Source organism: Arvicanthis niloticus, chromosome 6, assembly GCF_011762505.2.
Source record: "Arvicanthis niloticus isolate mArvNil1 chromosome 6, mArvNil1.pat.X, whole genome shotgun sequence".
Lineage (NCBI taxonomy): Eukaryota > Metazoa > Chordata > Mammalia > Rodentia > Muridae > Arvicanthis > Arvicanthis niloticus.
In genome coordinates, this window is record NC_047663.1 from 44,221,865 (window position 1) to 44,244,493 (window position 22,629).

Genomic DNA, 22,629 nt, shown 5'->3' on the forward strand with positions numbered 1-22,629 from the left:
ATCCAGGGAATGAGATGTTTTACACTTTGGAGCAAAGTTTCACTTTGGCAGTATTAGTGGGAGGCTGATGTTCTGGAGGTGGGAAGAAGGAAGGGCTGCAATGAGCTCGTCTCAGGATTTCCGGGCTGAATAGCACGCACCTGACGCCCGCGTGGTAAAGGCGAGTTGAGGGTGGGACTGGACCAAGCCTAACACTTAGGGTAATCCGGGCCACTCCGCCCAGCGTAAGTATTCGCGCGCTCCCGAGGTCGCGCGTCCGCGCGCTCAGGCTGTCGTGTCTCGCGCAGGGTCGGGCCTGTCAGGCAAGAAGTCTCGCGAGATCTGAGGCTGAGATGTCTGTCGGGAGGAGGGGAGTGGTGTCGGGAAGGGGGGGGAACCTGGGCAGCGGCCGAGCTCTGTGGCTTCAGGGCTTGGAAGGAGAGAGGGAGGGTGGTGAAGAGAGTGAGTCGGTGCCGCCGCCCGCTTGGGGAGAGAGGAGGGGTCCCGCTCCCCTGGCGCCCTTCGTGGGCTGAGAGCGCGGAGCAGTCGCGAACCTCCCAGGCCTCTCGGCCCCTGGGGACCCCGCCCCGCCGGCCCGCGGCCTCTCTTTCTCTTTGTGAGCGCCCCCTTCCCAGGGGTGGTGGTGGTGGCGGAGGGGTGCGCGTGGGCCCGCCCGCCAAGGGGCCGCGGCGGGGGACCGACAGGGCCTCGGCTGTGAGGACCGGAGGCGGCCGAGGCCCGGGCCGGTTCCCCCGAGGCGGCGGCCGCGGCGACTCCCGGCACTTCCCCCGCGCCATCTTAACTGAGCCCGAGCGTTAAGGGCGCCTCCTCGACCCCGGTCGTCCCCTCGTCCCCCCCTCCCTCCCCCCGGCCCCTTGTCGCAGAGCTTGGGCTGGGTGGCTGGGGGGGGGGGGCGGCGGTCTGTCGCCGGGCCCCCTCCTCCTCACTCCTCGCTCTCCAGCGCTGCGGCCACCGGGGCGCTCCAGGGGTCTGCGCCCGTCTGCTCTGCCCCAGACCTGCCGGCGAAGGGGTAAGGGCACCTCTGCTTTGGGAAAGGAAGACATGGAGGGGGCGGGGAAATTCTGCCCACTCAGGCCTCTCTGGGTGAAAGAAGAGATCTGGGGGTAGAGTGGGGGAGGGAGACAGGGAGGGTCTGTGAGCCTGTGGGTGGGGTGAAAAACTGGTGAGCTGGGCGCCCTCCTGTTTTGAGGGGCCAGAGCAATTGCATTTCTTTTTCCTAAGGGTCACCGGAAGAGGTGGTGGAAGGGGATGTTTCTAAGAAGGTGTGGCTCTAGTAGGGAGATTTGAGTTGACGTGCACCCCGATTTAAAGGCGCGAGGTCCCTTTCTGGTCTCTCTGCTCATCCCGCTCCTCCTCCTTTGTAGTGTCTGTATTCTTGGGAATGGAGAATGCTCTGGGCAACCAACTGGATGATTTCCACTCCTCCCCAAGGAAATCTGCACCTTTATAATGTAAGGGGGTGATGGAAGTACCCCCAGCCCCCATCTTCTAGTCTACTGCAGTGCTGCAGGAGTCCAAGTCAATTTCTTGGTACACATGCCCATGTATACACTGAAGTGGGGGTGGGGGGCAGGAGAGGCAAGCAGTGGCGCTTCCCTTGGAGAGGTTAGGTTTTTTTTCCTCCCTTTGGTTTTAAATCGATTACAATACTGTTCGGATTCTTCCCCTGAGATACGTCCATAGGAAGTATGTCCGCTTTTGCTACTGTAGGGATATGGCCTCATGTTAGAACAGTTTGATGTTTTTCTTACTCTGTTTTGAGAGGAGGATTCCCGCATAGATTGTTGAAGGGTCTTGTAGTTTTCGTTAGGATTAAAAAAACAAAAACAAAACACCTCTCAGATTCTTTCCCTTTCCCCCCTTTGGCTTTTGTAGTTCTTTGAGAATTATTAGAAATTATTGCATTCAAACTGGGATAGTCAGACATTTGTCCCTGGGCTGTGACTTTTTAAGGTTAATAGTATTTTGCATGACATTGATACAGAAAAAAATTCTGAAAATTATTGTTACAAACTTTTATGTAGCAGATATTCCTTCTTAAGGAAATTTAAGGTAATGCACTCAATTATGTTATGATCTATATTCTGTACTCATTTTTTTTTTCTTTTTTACTCCATACTTATTTTAAAAGAAACCATCTTGTCTGGTTTGCAGTAGTACTTGTTGATTTTTGTGGTTAGTAGAGTAGAAGGAAAAATAACAGTTTTAGCATTCTGGTACGTGCCTTTGAAACAAAAACTTAGTCTTCAAGTCCTGAAGAAGTCTTGATGTATAAAAATCTTGATGTACGATCCTCCCCAATTTATAGATAGGGTCTCTGAATTCATACTGCCTTGAACTCAGCAATTCTGCCTCTCACTCACTTGTGTGCTGGGATTACAGGTGTAAGCCTCCACACCTGGGTCCATTTTTTTTTCTCATTTTTGTTGTTGTTTAGATTTACTAGTGAAGCGTTTTAAAAATATTCTATATGTGAATATTAGGAGTAATAAAGATTGCTAAACTCGTAATGAATTATCTTGATATTTTATTAACATCACATTTAGTGTCTAAGCTTTACTTAATGAGTTATTTTAAAATTATGAATACAAGGAATAACGATGTAGCAGCACTGCTAGACACTGACTTAAGTTCTTTCTCATGTAGTCCAGGCTGGTGTAACTGTGTGGCTGAGGAGAACTTTAAACTCCTGATCCCTCTGTCTCCAACCTCCCAAGTGTTAGAATTACAGGTGTGTGCCTTCATATTCCAGTTTAAACTTTTTTTTTTTGAAACAGCATCTCACTATACTGTGTATGCAGTGGTGAGTTCTCTGGCTGGCTTGCAGTTTGCTATGTAGGCCAGGTTAGCCTCAAATTCACAAGAGATCTGCCTGTCTCTGCCTGCTGTGTGCTGGGATTAAAGGTGTGGGCCACCATGCCTGTCGAGAGTTCTTTTTTTTTTTTTTTTTTTTTTTTTTTTTTTTTTTTTTAAATTTCACAATATTTGGGAAAGCTGCATTAAGTTTTTCTCAAAAGATGAATATTTCTGCTTTATTCTCTTAATATTCATCTCAGTTCATTTAATGTAAATAGCACCATTCATTTGAATCTGTCTTTTTTTTGGGGGATGGTGTTGGGGAAACAAGATCTCATAGTCCAGATTGTCTTCAAATGTTTGTAGCTGAGGCTATCCCTGAACTAAACCTCCTATCTCACCTGTGTCACTGTGTGCCTAGAATTTGTTTTTGTTGAGGTAGGTTCTTACTATTCAGTCTTAGCTGGCCTTGAACTTCTGGCAGTTCTTCTGCCTTAGCCTTTTGAGTGCTGAGCTACTGTGCCCAGCTCATTTGAACCTTTACTTCATGACATAAAGTGCATGTTCTGTTTGCAGAATATGTGACTTTCTCTTCATTCAGGAAAAATTATGCTGTAATACCTAATTCTCCACTTTATGGTTCGTTGTTGATAATGGATGCATATCATACTAGCAAGGATGAATCCAAACATACTGCATAGTAAAGAGTGACTGATTTTATCTTGGAAAGATGCAAGAAGAGTAGATTTATAAATAGCTACAAAATTTAAGGACATATGCAGTGTATAGGTTAATTGCTTTACTGATTCATATTAGAACTAAGTCATCTTTATATCTGGTAGGAGCTCTTCTCTAAAAATGGCAAAAGTGTGTTGGTAATCAGTTAAATAAATTCATTATTAAGGAAAAAAATTGCCTGAGGGTTATTTCATGACCCCTGATGCCACTGTGAGACAATACTGAGAGCTGTTAGTCTGAGTTGATTCTAGATTAGTGTGGTACTTATGTTTCTAAATAGTTCATCCACAAAATGGAGTGTATATCACTTCCTGTTCTTTCACAACTGGCTCTTTCTCTGGATTCTCTTTTAATGACTTAATTTTTGGCATTCTGATCTCTGATTTGTTAATTTGCTTATTATTCTCGTGTTTTATAAGTAGAGGGATTTCTAAGAATCAACTAATTTAGAGGCTTTTAATAAAGTACTTTTTTTTAAATTGCTTTTTTATTTTTTTAAGCATCTCACTGTGAATACTGTCTGGCCTGAAACTTAGTAGGTAGACCAGGATATTCTGAACTTGCTGCAGAGGCTTGCTTCTGACTCTTGAACTGGGATTATAAGCATGCTTCCTCAAGACTGGTCTAAGAGTGTTTTTTTAAAAAAAATGTGTCTCTGTGTGTGTGAGTCTATGTGTGTGTGTGAGAGGGAGGAGACTGAGAGGGAGTGGGAGTGCTAGAGGAGGATGTTGTGTCCTGCTTTATCACTGTCTGTCTTACTCCTTTAAAACCAAGGTATCTTGGTTGAATCTGGGGGTTGGCTGATGGACAACAAGACCCATTGATTCTTGTTTCTCTGCCTCCCACAGTGCTGGGGAGGAGCTCATGGGCATAGTTAGGTTTTTATATGGATTCTGGAAATTTGAACTCAGGCCCTGATGCTTGTTCAGCAACTGTTGTTACCCACTGAGCTATCTCCCTTGCACCAAGAATATCTTAATAGTATCAAAACATTGCTTACATTATAAAGATGTCTCAAATTTAAACTCTGATGAAAGTTATATTTTTTGCTGTTCTGAAACCCAGGGCTTTGAGGATGCTAGGTAAGTAATCTTATCACTGAGTTACATCCTTGCTGTTTGAAAGGTTTAAAGGGGATATAGTAGTCTATAGAACCAAAATATGTGTAAAATTAAATAGAAAATAATTGCTATATATTCTATAATACAGATTTCTGGAGAGTTTTTGATATGATAGATAGTTATTTGTGTGTTAATACAAAATAAGTATATTTTAGGGCTAGGGATATAATAAGTCAAGTGATAAGCTTAAGGTCCTAGGTTTAGTCTCCAACACTGTATAAACTAGGTACTGTATAACATGCCCTTAATTCTATCAGTGGCCTGTAATCCTGGCATGAAGTTGGAGGCAGGAAGATCCAAAAGTTAAAGACCATCTTAACTACAGATTAAGTTTGAAGCCAGACTGGGCTATACAAGACCCTGTCGTAAATATCTGTATATCAAGGCATATTTAGTTCCATGTAATAATGCTTTGCTACCAATAACACACTAATTGGGAGTACACACATTCTCTCTGTCTTTATCTCACACACACACACACATACACACACACACACACACCATCTCCTTTCTGCCTACCCCCCTCTTTCAAATGTGTATGACTGTTTTGCCTGTATGCATGTATGTATGTATGTATATATGTATATATGTATGTGTACCTTGTGTATGCCTGGTGCCCAAAGAGTCCAGAAGAAGGCATGAGATCCCCTGGGAAAGGACTTAGAGATGGTTGTGAGCTGCCATGTGAGTGTTGAGAACTGAACCTTGGTTGTTTTCAAGAACAACAGCAAGTATTAACAATATTATTTTATTTTAATTAATTAACTAAGTATATTTTTGTGTCTGGGTCTTGCTACATTGCATAATAGCCTACACTGGCCCCAGATGTACCATGTGGCCCTTGAGCTCAAGGTGTTTTTCCTGTTCTTACCTTTGGGTTTTGGGATCACAGGCATTTGCTACCACACAGGTTGAGATTGGATGCTCTTAACTAGCCATAAGAGTATAGTTTAATAATTTGCTGGTTGTACTCTGGTTTAGTGGTGCACACCTTTAATCCCAGCACTTGGGAGGCATGTGGATCTCTGGTCAACATAGCAAGTTCTCTGCTAGCTAGGGCTTACATAGTAAGATTCTCTCTTGGGGGGGGGCGCAGGAAGACTATGAGAGAATGAAGTAAAAATTTGTTGATTCTAGTTATGCATAGGGCACATAATTGTAATCCTCAGCACTTGAGAGCCAAGGCAGGATGATCTATATAGTGAGTTCAGGTCAGCCAGGACTACGGACTAAAAAACAAAATTTGATGGTTTTTACTAGATATGACTATTTAGTAAAACCAAATGTTATATAGGGGTCAGTTGTTGACATTTGAAGTAGAATTAAGATTATTTTCTTCATGTCTTCTAGAAATGCTTTCTATGTTTGGCTGATTTAAAAATTAAAATTACTTTATTTCTCATTCATATCTCTATGGTTATCAGTAGTCTATTATAACAACAAACTTCACTTTTTTAAACTTAACTATTTAGAATTCACTTTTTAAAATTTTTTTTAATTAATTTTTTTTTTTTTTGAGACAGGGTTTCTCTGTGTAGTTCTGGATGTCCTGGAACTCACTCTGTAGATCAGGCTGGCCTCGAACTCAGAAATCTGCCTGCCTCTGCCTCCCAAGTGCTGGGATTAAAGGCGTGCGCCACCACCACCTGGCTAACTTAACTATTTAGAAATTAGGAGCTTTTTGGTGAAGGGCTGCTGTTCAGAATCATATATGAATGAATCACTTAAAAAATCAAGTTTATATAGTCAAGTTCTACATAAAATTGGGACTGTCCCATTAAATAGAGTGCCAGCCAACATATGTTCATCTACCTTTTAGGTTTCTGAACTTGTTCATGGCTGGATTTTTAAAAAATATATTCAAGATTTCCTGTTATGAAATGTAAGTGAGAAGATAAAAAAAACCTATATTGTTTCATTCCGTTTTATTTTATTGGTGGGTTAAAGTATTGAATTTTTAGTAATAAAATTTGGTGTTTAAAAACAAACATTCCTGGCTACTAGAAACACTTATTTTCAGTTGATATGTTTCTGTCATCATTTGGTAACAAATATTTGTTTCTGTATCAGTCTTCCACTTGTGGTAGAAGCAGAGTTTTGTTCTGAATTATAGTTTAAATAGTGACAAAATTAAGTGGTCAATAAAAGGTGGAAGACTTTCTTAAAATGAAAAGCTTGTCTATAAATAAGAGTATACATTACTAAATACCTTACTTAGTAGACATGCTAATCTGTTAAACGTGCCCATTTACTAAGGAGCCTGAGCACCTAGTCTGGGCAACCTAAGGAAACTCCTTAAAGCAGGCGTTGGTTATGTGCAAGATATTTATTTTATCAAGTCAGGATTATGTAGCCAGACTGGCCATGGACTTGGCTGTATAGCTCAGGATGACTGAATTTCTGATTTTCCTGCTTCATCTCTCAGGGCTGGGATAATAGGCATATTCTACTACATCTTTTTTTTTGTGGTGCTGGGGATTGAACCCAGGACTCTGTGCATGGGTGGCCAACACTACTAACTGAAGTACATCAGCACTTCTTCAGCTCTTTTGCTATGCTGTCCAGAATGGACTTCCAGCTACTGGGATTATAGGTGTGCACCATCATATTTGTTTCCTGGCTTATTTTTGAGCACAGAAGGGCCACTTTTCTTTTTATAAGTTGTCTGTGTGTGTGTGTGTGTGTGTCTGTCTGTCTCTTTCTCTCTTTCCTTTTTTCTTCATTGGTGTTTTGCCTGCATGTTTGGGTGAGGGTGTTGAATCTTGGACTTACAGGCAGTTGTGAGCTGCCATGTGGGTGGTGAGAATTGAATCTAGGACCTCTGGAAGAACATTCAGTGCTCTTAACTGTCAGCCATCTCTCCAGCCTGAGATAAGGGTGTTTTATTTATTTATTTATTTTATGTATGTGAGTACACTGTGAATCTTATCAGACACACCAGAAGAGGGCATTGGATTCCATTACAGATGGTTGTGAGCCACAATGTGATTGCTGGGAATTTAATTCAGGACCTATAGAAAAGCAGTTAGTGCTCTTAACTGCTGATCCATCTTTCCAGCCCCCTGCTAAGTTTAAAAAAAAATTTTTTTTTTAGCTTATTTAATTAACATCAATTAAATGTGTGAGTACTTTGTCTACACTTAAATGCATTTCTGTGTATCATGTGTATACCTGGTTCTCAGAAGCTAGAAGAGGCCATCAAATGCTCTGGATCTGGTTTATTGATTGTGACCTACCATGTGGGTGCTGGGAATTGAACCAAGGTCATTTGCAAGAGCAGCAAGTGATCTTGATTGCTGAGGCCATCTCTAGTCCCTGTTAAAATTTTTGATCAAATAATTTTGATCAGGTGAATTACATTTAGAAAAACAAGCAAAGTTTAGTTTCTGAGAAATAGTTATTAGTTAATAGAATGGGAACAGAGTCAACCATAGTAAAACTGGCATATTTTAAATTTGAGCCTTAAAAATTATTACATTTGAGTAATAATTTGTAGGCCAGCCTGGTCTACAGAGTGAGTTCCAGGACAGCCAGGGCTACACAGAGAAACCCTGTCTCAAAAAAAAAAAAAATTATTACATTTATTTATTTATTTGAGTGAGAGTGGCATCATATGTATAAGAGGACAATTTGCAGGAGTAGTTTCTCTCATTTTGCCATGTGGGGCTTGAAAATTGAATTTGTGCTGTTAAGCTTAGCAACAAGAGCCTTTACTCATCTCTCTGGCCTAATTAATATATTTTAATGATAACGTTTATAAGCTTCATACCTTCCTTAGCTTAAAGTTTTTTCTTTAATCACAATTGTGGGGTGTATAAGAAGACAACTTGAGAGTCTGTTCTGCCCTCCTTTCACATATGTCGTGAGGATTAATGTATGCCATCTGGGTTGCAGGAAGCATTTTTACGAGCTGAACTGTCTTAACTGTTTTAAATCTTTTTTTTTTTTTCCTTTTTCTTTTTTGGTTTTTCGAGACAGAACTATTTTAAATCTTAACTTTATCTGTGAAGATAGTATTTACTTAGTTGATAGATTTAAATAGGATGCTTTTATTTGCTTAGTACACCTCTGATACATAGCAAACACTCAGCAGATAGTTGACTTTATATTGGTTGATTAATAAATGTTTATGAATAAACATAGGGGGGTTTAATATTTAAGAGAGTGAGTTACAGGGTCTAGGAATGTAGCTTATCCTTTTCTTTTTAGTTACATCCCCTTATTGGAGGGGAAAAAAACCTAGTGAATTACATTCTATATATTTAAAAATTTTTTTATTAGATTTTATTTTTTGCAGTACTGGGAATTGAACTTAGGACCTGCAGTATGGTAGGCAAGTGTCATATCACTGAGCAGTTATCCCAGTACTTTACCTTTTTTGTTTGCTTGTTTGTTTTTGTTTGTTTTAGATTAATTAATTTATGCATGTGAATACACTGTTGCTTTCTTCAGACTGTTGCTTTCTTCAGGCACACCAGAAGTGGGTATGGGATTCCATTACAGATGGTTGTGAGCCACCATGTGGGTGTAAGCCCCACTGTAGGTGTTGATTACCAAACTTGCTTTCTCTACAAGAGCTGCCATCTCTCTAGCCTCTCCTAGCCTTTAAAAAAAACATTATTATTATTATTATTATTATTATTATTATTATTATTATTATTATTTTGGTTTTTCGAGACAGGGTTTCTCTGTGTAGCCCTGGCTGTCCTAGAACGCACTCTGTAGACCAGGCTGGCCTCGAACTCAGAAATCCGCCTGCCTCTGCCTCCCAAGTGCTGGGATTAAAGGCGGGTGCCACCACTGCCCAGTTGGCGTTATTTCTCAGTGCCTGATGTTGAAGGCATCCAAGAATACTTGTGTGACACTTTTTAGAATTAGATTTTAGATTTATTTATTTTATATGTTTGAGTATTTTACATGCATGCATGTATGTATATATTTGTACTACATGTGTGCCTGGTGCCCTCAGAAGTCAGTTGAGAGAGTTAGAGCATCTAGTACTGGAGTTATGGGTTCTGGATAGTTGTAAGTCACCATGTGGGTGCTGGGAGTCCAACCTGGATCTTCTGGAACAGAATCAAGTGATATCTCTTAAGCCCTTTCTAAAGATAATAATAATAATAATAATAATAATAATAATAATAATAATAAAAAATTGTCTTAGTTTAGGTGTTATTGCTGTGTAGAGACACTATGACCATGGTAACTCTTATAAAGGAGAACATTTAATGGGGTTAGCTTACAGTTTCAGAGGTTTTGTCCATTATCATGGTGGGAAGCATGGCTTCCTGTAGGTAGACATGGTGCTGTTGGAGCTGAGACTTCTCCATCTTAATCTGCAGGCAGCAGAAGGAGATTGTGTGATATACTGGGCATAGCTTGAGCATAGGAAAATTTCTAGCCTGCCCTCACACTGACAACATACCTCCTTCAACAAGGTCACACCTTGTAATAGTGTCACTCCTTACTGCCAAGCATTCAAACACATGAATCTATGGGGCCATACTTATTTTATTATTAATTTGTTTTTCAAGACAGGGTTTCTCTGTGTAGCCCTGGTTGTCTAGGAACTTACTCGGTAGACCAGAACTGGCCTCAAACTTGAGAGATCCATCTGCCTCTATGTCTGCCTTCCAAAGGCTAGGATTAAAGGCATGTGCTACCACTGATTGACCCTAAAAAAACCCTTTATATTCATGTGTATATCCCAGAGTGTATGTGTATGCACCATGTGCATGAGGTACCCTCAGAGGCCAAAAAATGGTGTCAGATCTTTTTGGAATTGGAGTTAACACAGTTGTGATCCACGTAATGTGGATGTTAGAAATCAAACCCAGGTCTTCTGGAAGTATAGCCAGCTGGTACTCTTAACTGCTGAGTCATCTCTTCAGTTCAGCTAAGCTTTTTATTTAGATAGTCTTAGTCTTTGTAGGTGTGTCTTTACCTTGAAATACATTAACAGAGTATATTAATTTGGCAAGTTAGTGTATGTTTGTGTGATATATATATATATATATATATATATATATATATATATTTTCTCCTTTGTGTGTGTGTGTGTGTGTGTGTGTATGGGTATTTTGCTTGCATATATACTCACTGTTTGTCAAGTGAGTACTTGGGTACCTACAGAGGTTAGAAAAGGGTCTCTCAGATCACCTGGAACTGGAGTTGCAGATGTTGTAAGCTATCATGTGGTAATTGAATCCAGGTCTTCTGCAAGAAAAACTAATGCTGTAATTGCTGAGCCATCTCTTTAACCCATATTTTGTTTTCTTGAAACATGGTGTCATTTTGTAGTCCAGGCTGGCCTGGAACTCACTGTATATCCCAGACTGATAGTGAACTTGTGTTAGTCCTGTGTCAGCCTCCCAGGTGCTGGGAACCTGTATGAGCTGTTATGCCTGAGTAATTCAAACTCTTAAGAGATTATTGTGTGCTGTTAAGATACTGTCCTTGTTCTGGATGAGTTTTATTTTCTCTGTTTTACCTTTCCTTTAATATTTCAAGTTAGATAGTTATTCATGGGACACTAAGGTCTTTTCATTATTGTCAGTTATTCTAAGCCATTACTTTCTAGGTTGTGACTAATGTGAACTCAATTTATAATAAGTACAGTACCAATTAAATGATGGGAAATGTCAGAGTGTGGTACATTAGTAAGGGGTAAGATTATAAAGGGAAATATGGTTTGCCATAAGGTTTTTGGATACCTTGATATCTTTTTATTTTGAATTCTGTCCTGGCTGAATTGGAAACAGCAGTCTCTGTAAGTAGGCAAGAACTCTTTTAGATCCGTCTTTACTTCCAATTGCATGTCTCTGAAGAGTGCTTGTGTGAAATTTTCCCTTTTAACAACTCTGCCTTTAAATTTGTACTGATTTCATTGTCTAGTCTATTTGCACATATTGGCATATTTACCTTTCCTAGGTCTTAAATCTTGATAGGTATTAACGACTTTATCAAAGAGATCCTGGGAAGGGCCAATACTTTTTGCAAATAATTCCCGAATATATAAAATAATTTTTATATTGGGAATGTTTGTTATATCTTATGTGTAAGTATTTGTATTTTCTTGTACAGTGTAGAATTAGTAGGAAAAACTTTTGGGGGTGGCTAGGAATTGAACTTGTGGCCTTGTTTTTAGTGAGTTTGTATACTGCTACTGAAATACATTCCTGTCTTTTTGTCACCCAGAAAGGAAAAAAACTTATTTTTGAGATAGGATTTCATGTATCTCAGACTAGCTTCAAGTTGTTAAATAGCTGAGTGGTGGGGTTGCCACCATTCTACCATCTCTGGTATATGTGGCACTGGTCATCAGATCAGGGTTTTGTACATACTAGGTAGTCACTCTACCAACTAGGTTATATCTCTAGTTCCCTTATTTTTTATTTGCTCTTATTTTCAATTATGACAAGGTTCTGCTATGTTGCTCAGGGTGGTCAAGACTTCCTGGGCTCAAGTGATCCTCATGTTTCAGCTTTCAAGTAACTACACCTTACAGGTGTGCAACACTGTGAAACTTTTTATTTGGAGTATATTAAGAAAATAACATTTATTTTTGCTTGAGAACATAGATTTAATATTCAAGTATTATGGGATGTAATTTCATAAAATTAATGTGACTAGTCTGCTAAGTATAAAAAAGATTATAGAGTGCTTCTGTATATTACTATAGACCTTGTATTTTGATTGCTTTTAATCCCTTTGTAGAAGTAGTGTTTACTTTTTTGCTGCTGTTTGTTTGTTTGTTAAGACAGCTTTGTGGCTAGAGATGGCTCAAATAGTTAAGAGCACTAGTTGTTGTATAGGCCTTGGCTTTGTTCCCAATACCATATGGTGGCTTAGAGCCATCTATAACTTCGGGTAGAGGGGATCTGACAGCCTTTTTTGTTCTCCATGGGCATCAGGCATGAATGTGGTGCATATACATACATGTAGGCACAACATTTTTTATTTTTTAGAGCTAAGAATTCATGGTCAGATTTTCTCCCAGATTGTAGTACTCATTTTTGCACTTTATTTGGTTAGCTCTGTAAGATTCAAGTTTGAAGGCTTTTCTCTCACTCCTTTTCTCTTTTGGGGATAGAGGTCTCATTCTGTATTTCGGCTGGTCTGAAACTCATGATATAGACTAAATTGGGCTCAGACTCACTTCAGTCTTCCTATTACTGCCTCTCTGGGCAGTATTAGACAGGTGAGCTACCATGACTAGCTCCATTTTCTCCTTTGAAGTATAAACTAATTGTTTGTTTTTTTTTTAACTTATGGTTCTGTTTTGGATCTTTTTGGTTTTGGTGGAAGATGAGTACATAAAATATATCCAATACTGAGAGTGTAAAGTTTAATGTGAAGCTTTACAATTTTCATTCCAGTTGCCTATTCTAACTGTATAAAAGAAGTCCATTGTGTGTATAGATTTTGAATCTTGTTAATTCTGGTGTTTTTATTTATTTATTTATTTGCAAGTTTTAAAAAAATAATAAGTTTATTAATTAAAACAAAAAAACATATTCTGTAAACCAGTTGGCTTAATTTATGGTGTACTAAGTATAGAAATTAATTTGTTTAATATCTTATTGAAATAACTGTTATAAATTATGATTTATGGCATGTGCTAGGAAAACACAAAATAAAAACTCTTAGAGTAGGTTAGTTGTCTGTAAATCAATTATCTTTAATATAAGTGTTAGCAGTTGATTAATCTGGTGGGTGTATTTCTTTACCTTATGCTAGTCCCCAATAAACCTACAGAGAAACCAAGATTTATTTAAAACTGTACCTCAGTAGCTGAGCAGTTAAATGATCTACCTTAACCTCCTATGTTAATCCAACCACCTCCACCTCCCAGCCCTATCCCATAATACTTGAATATTACTGATCTGGCTCTCTGGGCTTTAGGCTTCAGTGTTTCCGTGTTCTCTTTGTGGATCCCTTCATCATGGCTCTCATTGCTCCACCCTTCGGGCTGATCTGTCTCCCTCTTTACTTCTCTCCTCCCTCTGGTTGGCAGACATCCTGCCCTATTCTCTATTCTGCCCAGCCATTAGGTGATCAGCATTTATTGACCAGGCAGAGAATAAATGGTAAGAATTGTTCACACAGACTTGAGACAGGAGATTCTTGGTATAAGCATTACAATGTTGTGCCTGGATTGAAACAAGATGTGAGGGAGGGCAGAGAAATAGAGAGATCAGCATTTGAATAACACTAGGGTAAACTTTTACACCATGTACAAAAACATTATACCTATAGTGGCCTTTTTTTAAAAAAAAGATTTATTTATTCTATGTATATGAGTATACTGTAGCTGTCTTCACACACACCAGAAGAGGGCATCGGATCCCATTACAGATGGTTGTGAGCCACCATGTGGTTGCTGGGAATTGAACTCAGGACCTCTGGAAGAGCAATCAGTGCTCTTAACCGATGAGCCATCTCTGCAGCCCCCCATATAGTGGCCTTTTTACCATTACATTTTTTTTTACGTTTATTTGTCTGTCTGTGTGAGTGAGTGTGTGTGTGTGTGTGTGTGTGTGTGTGTGTGTGTGTGTGTATAGTTGTGCCACACACAGGGAGGTCATAGGACAACTTGGGGTAGTGTTGGCTCTCTCCTTCCACCTTGTGGGTCCCATGGGTTGAGCTCAGGTCGTCAGTTTTGGCAGAAAAGTGCCATTACCAGCTGAACCACCCAGCTTCTTTTGTTTGTTTTGGTTTGTTCTGAATGCTGTGATCTCTGTACTGCTTGTGGTTATTAAAATAGGCTAATTTAAGATATATCTGTATTTGTAACATAGGACTTTAAAATGTGCTGTTTACTAAATACTGTAGGAGGATACAGAAATAACTAACACCTGATAGATACTCTCTCAAGTTGAATAGTTGAATATGATAGAAATGTAGTAATAAATACATGCAATGCAAGGTTTCTCAACCTTACATCACCATATTGGAAAGGGTAGGTTGCTATAGGGATCTGTGCTGTACATTAATTATAGCATATTTTATAGCATCTCTGAATTCTCTTTTTGTTAGTGGCAAGTTCTTGTCTCCTAGTTGTGGCAGTAAAATCTGTCTCCAAATGTTGCCAGCTCATATCTGGGGAGCAAAATCACCACTGAGAAACATGTTGGTATAGTAGATGTTGAAGTGCTAAGTAGAATGAATGTACAAAGAACTATTGTGGTCTAGGTCAGGAAGAGTTAAGGGATGTCCAGGGAGAATAATTCCTGAGGGAGTGAGATTCTTCCCTCTTCCCCCTACCCCCCACCCCCTGGAGACTGACCTAAAAATTTTCTTTCTGTTTAAGACTCCCCAATGCTGAGAACACAGGCATATACTACCACTCCCAGATCTCATACTGAATTGTATCCCCAACTCTATTTCTTTTTTAAAAAATTAAATTTATAGGTTTTTTTGTTTGTTTTGTTTTTGTATATTTGGTTTATGTATGTTTGTGGTAGTGTACGTACATATGTGTGGTGTGTGTTCTTAGATGATGGTCAGAGAAAGACTTTAGTTAGGCATTGTGTTCTGTCTTTGATTATTCCTTGAAGTTTTGTTTTATTCTATTTCTAAATGATGTGAAATGATAAAAACAGGAGTGTGATAAAAATCTGATTTTGGGGAATCAATTTTCTCCTCTTATTATGGATTCTGGTGATCAAACTGAGGTTGTCAGGCTTGGATGGTAACTATCTCACTGGCCCTCCCAGGGCTTTTAACAGGAAAGAAGGCTTCTCTTGTAGCATGCTGTGTATTGAGAGGAAAGAGGTGGAGTGGAGTCTGATTGTTCTTGTTGTTTAGTGTCTCAGGTTTATGGAGGCTCTATAATATGTGTTTTTATAATCTTTATGACAACGAGAAAGGAGCATTGGCTCTTGAACTTTCTCTACTTGGCCAAGTTCATTGGCTAAGTGAGGTGTGACTTAAAAGAGATTCTATAGAAGATAAGGAGGTACAGCTCTTCAATATGCTTGGAAAAAAAAAGAGAACTAAATATTTCAGTCATGGCAGATATTTGTTTTGTGTTGAATTATAGCTTTTTTTTTTTTTTCTTTTTGGAGATAGGGTCTCATGTAGCCTTGGCTGGCCTTGCATTTGATACATAGCTGAGAATAATTTGAACTTGCCACCTTGCCTCTCAGCCTGTTGAAAGCTGGGAAAACAAGTGCACACCATTATTTGGGCCACTGATTTGGTTTCTGTTACTGTCTAGAGCAGGTTGGACTCTTAGAGATCAGCTGACCTTTTGCTATACTTCCTGAATGCTGGGATTAAAGACATGTGCCATTACGCCTAGAAGTAGTTGATTTCTTTTTATTGTATAGGTAGTATCTAATACTTGGAAACCAAATGTATTTGATACCTAATATATTATTAAATTTATCTGTTTGTAATTGAATAATTTCAGTTTTTTCATTTATGTGAAACATTAACCTTTTTGAAGTTTTCTATGTTAAAAACTTGGGGATTGGTTTTGATTCTTTAATTTCTTTCCTCATCTATATACAACACATCATGAGTTGATGGTATTCTTAAGTGTGTTAGAGATTGTAACATTCTTTTTTTGTTTTTTTGTTATTTTATTTTATTTTTTTGTTTTGTATTTTGAGACAGGGTTTCTCTGTGTAGCCCTGGCTGTCCTGGAACTCACTCTGTAGACCAGGCTGGCCTCGAACTCAGAAATCTTCCTGCCTCTGCCTCCCAAGTGCTGGGACTATAGGCTTGGGCCACCACCGCCCGGTGAGATTGTAACTTCTTAAGAGACTACTTTTTACTTCCATGAAGGTTTATTCCAGGAGTGGAACATTTGAGGATGATGGTGCAAATAGTGTACTTGCTGAGCAAGGTTTATAGTCAGGTGAGAACATTGACTGATTGGTGAGGAAGGTGCTGACATCAAAGTTACAGGACTGGGATAAAAGCTGTTGGTGTTGGATGCTATCTATTTCTGGGTCAACCTGTACTTGTTGGTACACTTTTGTTGGTAGTCACTTTTGATTCTTTTTCTATTTTATATGTTTTTATATGCATGTGTTATGGCATAATGAAATTTATTGCCATGGATGATCTTCATTCATTCTTCTTCTTCTTCTTCTTCTTCTTCTTCTTCTTCTTCTTCTTCTTCTTCTTCTTCTTCTTCTTCTTCTTCTTCTTCTTCTCTCTTTCTCTCTCTCTCTCTCTCTCTCTCTCTCTCTCTCTCTCTCTCTCATTTTATTTACTTAATATGTATGAGTGCTCTGCTGCCTCAGAAGAGGGCATCAGATGTCCTTATAGATGGTTGTGAGCTACCATGTAGTTGCTGGGAACTGAACTCAGAACCTCTGGAAGAGCAGCCAACATTCTTTTTTTTTTTTTTTTTTTTTTTTTTTTAATTTTTATTTTTTAAATATCAGATGGCTCTGATAGTCTTTTTTTTTTTTTTTTTAAGATTTTATTTATGAGTGCATTGTAGCTGTCTTCAAATATAACAGAAAAGGGCATCAGATTCCATCACAGATGGTTGTGAGCCACCATGTGGTTGCTGGGAATTGAACTCAGGACCTTCAGAAGAGCAGTCAGTGCTCTTAACCACTGAGCCATTTCTCCAGCCCGCCAGTATTCTTTTAACTGCTGAGCCATCTCACCAGCTCTCTTCCTCTCTTCAAGACATGGTTTCTCTGTGTAACAAACAGCCTTGGCTGTTCTGGAACAAACTCCGTAGACCAGGCTGGCCTCAACCTCAGAGATCCTATTGTCTCTGCCTCCTGAGTGTTGGGATCAAAGGTGTGTACCACCATGGCCCACATGGATGATATTTTTTTTTTTTTTTGGATGATATTCTGATTGCTTTGTAAAGTTGAGGAAGTCATTTAATCTCTTTGGTCCTCAGTTTTATCATCTGTAAAAATTAGAACTAATAATACTTCTAAGTATTGGTCTAAGAGGATTAGATTCATTACGTAGACCTGAGAATAGTACTTGGCATATTGTGTTATTATTGTCTTGATTCTGTATCACTCAGAAGGCTTTTGTTGGGGCTTGTGAAATGGCTCAGCAGTTAAGAGCCAATGGTTGCTCTTCCAGAGGACCAGAATTCAATTCTTTGGACCTACATGCCATTCACGGTAACTTCGGTACCGGGTATCAGGCACATTCATGGTATACAGGTATACGTGCAGGCAAAACATCCATGCACATAATACAGTAAAAAAAAATTTTTTTTAAGGCTTTTGTTTTCTCCTAGTTCTGACCCTCTTATTCTTGCGTTGATTTATCTCCTACAGTCATCTTTTCTTGCTGTGCTATGGATTGAACATAGCCCCTCAAGCATGTAGATAGGTGCTCTACCACTGAGCTATCCTATCCCTTTTCTGCTTACTCAGACTTACAGAGTTATAGTCAAATACATAAATGAAGATTTACAAATTAGTCCGGCAGTAAAAATTCTTATGTGAAAGTTTCTAACATTCCAGAACCTTTTGTCTCTTCTTCCACCTCAAGAATCATCTCTTCTACTTCTGTTCTCACTTCTTTACCTTAGGTTATTTTATAAATCATCTTGCTTAGTTAAAATTATTATTCTGAGTGTGTGTATATATACATTTATATTTTTTATGAATGAATATGTCTGTGTACACACGCATGCTGTAGTGTGCAAGAGGAAATTAGAGGACAGCTTTAGGAATTGTTTTTTTCCTTCCATCGTAAGTTTCTGGGGATCAGACTTAGGACATCAGACTTGTGTGGTAATTACCCTCTAAGTCATCTTGCTGGCCTATTTTGTTTAGTTTTTTTTAAGGTTATTTGTGATAACCCCTCCATATTTTTTGCATTAAAAAACATAACTGCTTAATACACTACTCATATCTTCTCTGCTAGTAATTTGATATCATTTTTTGTGCTCCTTTGCACTTATTTTTAATCCTGTTTTATCTGTTTAAATACTCTTCCATAACTCTGCCCCTAGTGTTCTAATTATTCTGTCCTTGTTCTCTGCGAGTTCTTTTTGGCTCATTTTGGTGTTCCAGTTTAGTACGTAACAAGATGCATTCTTTTTGTGTAATTTTTTGTCTTAGTTTTAGCAGAACAGCTATCATGTATTCTTAATTTAGTGCCTCACCATAGGTCATGTAGTTCTAACAGTTTAGTAGAATATCATTGAAGTTTTAAAGTTTGTTCTTTGAAGCTTTGAATAGCAGCTAGCAGTCATAGAGAAATTGACTATAAACTAGGATGACTATTTATAAAACTACAAAAAGCACAAAGTATAGCACAGCTCCATGGGCCTATGTACATCTTAGGCTATCCCATTGTGTTAGACTGCAGTAAGTCCCATTGGAGACTTAGAACCAGAAAGGATAATAGAAGTAATCTTCCTCTTCCTCATCCTCCTCTTCCTCTTCCTCCTCATCTTCTTCCTCCTCCTCTTCCTCTCCTTCCTCCTCCTCCTCTTCCTCCTCCTTCTTCTTCTTCTTCTTCTTCTTCTTCTTCTTCTTCTTCTTCTTCTTCTTCTTCTTCTTCTTCTTCTTCTTCTTTTCTTCTTCTTTTTTTGAGACAGGGTTTCTCTGTATAGCCTTGGCTGTCCTAGAACTCACTCTGTAGACCAGGCTGGCCTGGAACTCAGAAATCCACCTGCCTCTGCCTCCCAAGTGCTGGGATTAAAGGCGTGCGCCACCACCACCTGGCTTGTAATATTATTCTTAAACATGCTGAATAATAAGAATTGCTGAAAAGTAGGTCTGTGAGCTTCTTGAGATATATGCAATATGTTAAGGATGTACACAGGAGCAGTTCTTCAGGGTAAGAAATTATAACTTGAATGGATTCTCAAAGTATCTTGACTGAAAAAAATACTATCTTATTAGCTTGCAAAAAATGACAAATGAAACACTTGAGGCTCAAAGATTGTTAAGACAGGACAGATGGCTGGCTTGGTCCTTGTTATTCATAGCAATGATCCTGACCAAACAGGAAACTTTTAGTTAGATGTGCTGTGCTTAACAAAGGGGAAATCAGAATATGGAAGAAGTGCTAAAGAGATGCTCAGTGTCAAGTGCACTGGTTGCTCTTCTGAGGATCTGGGCCTCGAACTCAGAAATCCGCCTGCCTCTGCCTCCCAAGTGCTGGGATTAAAGGCGTGCGCCACCACTGCCAGCTTTTCAGCTCTCCCAGCTTTTCATGTGTGTGCTTGCTCTTATTTATTTAATGCTCACTGAGATCATTTAGTTCTGTCTTTATGTACGTGGATGTAAGACCATTTCCTGAAGCATTAGATAGCCTCTCAGGGCTGGCTGGCACTGCTGAAGAAAACTGACTTTTTTTATAGTAGCCATGAATTGCTAGTAGCTCCTCAGATAGGGACAAGAATTCATATACTTGTCTTAAATCTGTGTTGGGATTTTGCTTGGTTTTAGTATTCAGGCTCTTGTGTAGGTCATCTAGCTACTGTGAGTTCATTTGTGCAGTGTAACTGTAATGTCTAGCAAATCCTGATTCACTACAGAATCTTTCTGTCCTCTTCCTCCATGATGATCTTTTGGAGAAGAGGGTATTATATTGATGTCCCATTTAGGGTTGAACATTCGTTTCATATCGATCAGTTGTGAGTTTCTGCAGAAAGAAGCTTCTCTTATGAGGTTTGAGAGATGCACTAACCTTTAGAAAGCTCTGGTCAATCAAAGGTTGGGGACAGGACATTTTGGGAATTTAAGTGTATAGTCAGGAATTCTCAGGTAGCCTGACTGGCTGGTGGTGAAGGCTACCTGTGTGAGGTGCAAGGCTCTACAGAGTCCTCAGAAGGCAGGCCAGGATGGATGAGGTGATCTGTGTCTCATGACATCTTTTAAAAGGTGGGTTCCCAGCTTTTGATCAAGCGCTATACATTGAATTTTGTTAACACCTCTTTCTCAAATACTTACTTGTCTATGTTTTTATGTGTATGTGTGTGGGTCTATGTAATGTATACCACTTGTGTTAAGGCAGGCCTCAAGGTCCTATGGAAATGGAGTTAATAGTGGTTATCTTTTGTTGTTTAAAATTTGCCCACAGTTATACAAAGAGTAGGTTTTGTTTTGTTTTTGACACAGGGTTTTGCGGATCTGGCTGGCCTGGAGCTAACTTTGTAGACCAGGCTTTCTCAAACTACAGAGTTCTGCCTGATTTGTGCTTCCTGAGTGGTGGCATCAAAGGTGTATGCCACCACTCTTGGCTTATTGTCAGGTTAAAAACAGACAAACTTGTGTGTGTGTGTGTGTCTGTGTGTACCTGCCTTAGCATAAGTGCATGCACCATGTGCTTGTAGATGCTTGGCAGAGCCAGATGAATCTTTTCCCTTGGAGCTTAAGTTACAGGCAGTTGTGAGGCACTTGATGTGATTTCTGGGAACTCAACTTAGGTCCTATGAAAGAGCAGCAAGTGCTCTTAACTGCTGAGCCATCTCTTAGTCCCCCCCCATGGAATGATCTTAAAAAAAAGTATTCAGAAAATGTAAAATAGTGTTATCTCCTTTGTATTATGCATTTCAGCCTCTTGATTGCTCTCTCTTCCCCAGAAGCCACCAATGTTATGGTTTTCTAAGTATTCTCCTAGTGGTAGTTAATGTGTTTAAGGAAAATCTGTGTTTATCACATTGTCAGTGTTCTGGGTATTTAAGCCTAATTCTCTTTAGATAGGTGTGGTGGCACATGCCTGTAATTCTAGCACTGGGGAAGCTGAGGTAAGAGACACAGGCAGAATCTCAGAGAGTTCAAGGCCAGCCTGAGCTACACAACCAAATGCTGATAGTTAATATATATAGCTCTTTAACAATAGTGATATATATATCAATATAGGGTTTTACATTTTTCAGTGCTTCATATATATACTACCATGTCCTTACAATCACTTTGTGAAGTAGTAAATTAAAACTGAAAGGAACAAAAATTAAAAATTACTACTTGGATGAAAAAAGAAAGAAGGAAAGGGGACATGACTCTCCTAGGTATGGTAAAGAGAATGTTTTATTATAGGTGTGTGGGAGAGCATAGCCAGAGGCAGACACGTTTGGGAGTCCAGAGTGGTTGGTCATGACCCTGAACCATATGGAGAGATGGAGAGAGGAAGGAAAAAGGGAAGAGGAATCTTAATACAGTAGCCAGGAGGCCAAAGGTACAAAAGGGAAGCATAGGTAACCAAAATGTCTGGATTACATAGGGAAGAGTCTCTGGGGGAGGTGCAGCCTAGCCTAGCCTCTAGGCTGGAGAGTTCAGGGTAGAGGATGTGGTATGTTAGTCCTATCTTGTGACAGGTAGGAATTGAGGGATGCTAGGAGAACCTGGAGACAAGGACTGTTAGGATAGGTTTAATAGCACCTCAGACTCTTGTCTCAGGTTTAAAACTTAGTACTACTTAAAAATGGAGAAAAAATGATGAACTCATAAAATGATAGTATTATATCTTACTTTTGTGATGCTGAGAATCAAGTCAAGGCTTCACATACTAAGCAAGAGTCCTACCACTGAGCTATGTTCCCTATGTGTTCCCTCCAAGGTTTGTCTGTTCTGAGACAGGATTATTGAACTTGTGATCCTTCTGCCTTGGCACTGAAAGTGGCTGGAAGTATAGACTTGCATTAATTGTCCCAACACATAACTTTTTCTTTTTTCTTTTCTTTTTCTTTTTTTTTTTTTTTTTTATTGACAGGGTTTCTCTGTTTAACAGCCCTGGATGCTCTGGCTGTCCTTGAACCTGTCTCTTCCTCCCAAATGCTGAGGTTAAAGGTGCATGCCACTACACCTGGTTCACTTTTTATTTTATTCTTTTGTGAGACAGATTCAATTTTTTTGAGACAGACTCATTTTGTAGCTCAGGTTGGCCTGGAACATGAGGCAGTCTTCAGCCTCCCAGGTGCTATTGTGAACCAGAATGTTCACAATAGATTTTCATAGTTGCCTCCTTCCTCCTTTTCTTCCTCCTCCTCTTCTTTTAAATGCAAAGTTCTTTCATGGTG

The 22,629-nt window shown here is 39.4% G+C and overlaps 1 protein-coding gene across 2 annotated transcripts in view; it reads left to right on the forward strand.

The window, feature by feature from the left end:
- The first annotated feature begins 357 nt into the window (after positions 1 to 357).
- Taok1 (TAO kinase 1) overlaps positions 358 to 22,629 on the forward strand; it is an 83,097-nt gene continuing 60,825 nt past the window's right edge. Inside the window, exons 1-2 of one of the 2 annotated variants that reach the window (XM_076936259.1) lie at positions 358 to 1,009; positions 6,475 to 6,537. The gene's annotated coding sequence lies outside the window, so the exon portion shown is untranslated. The remainder of the gene's footprint in view (positions 1,010 to 6,474; positions 6,538 to 22,629) is intronic. The other variant, XM_034506788.2, reaches the window with a different exon arrangement.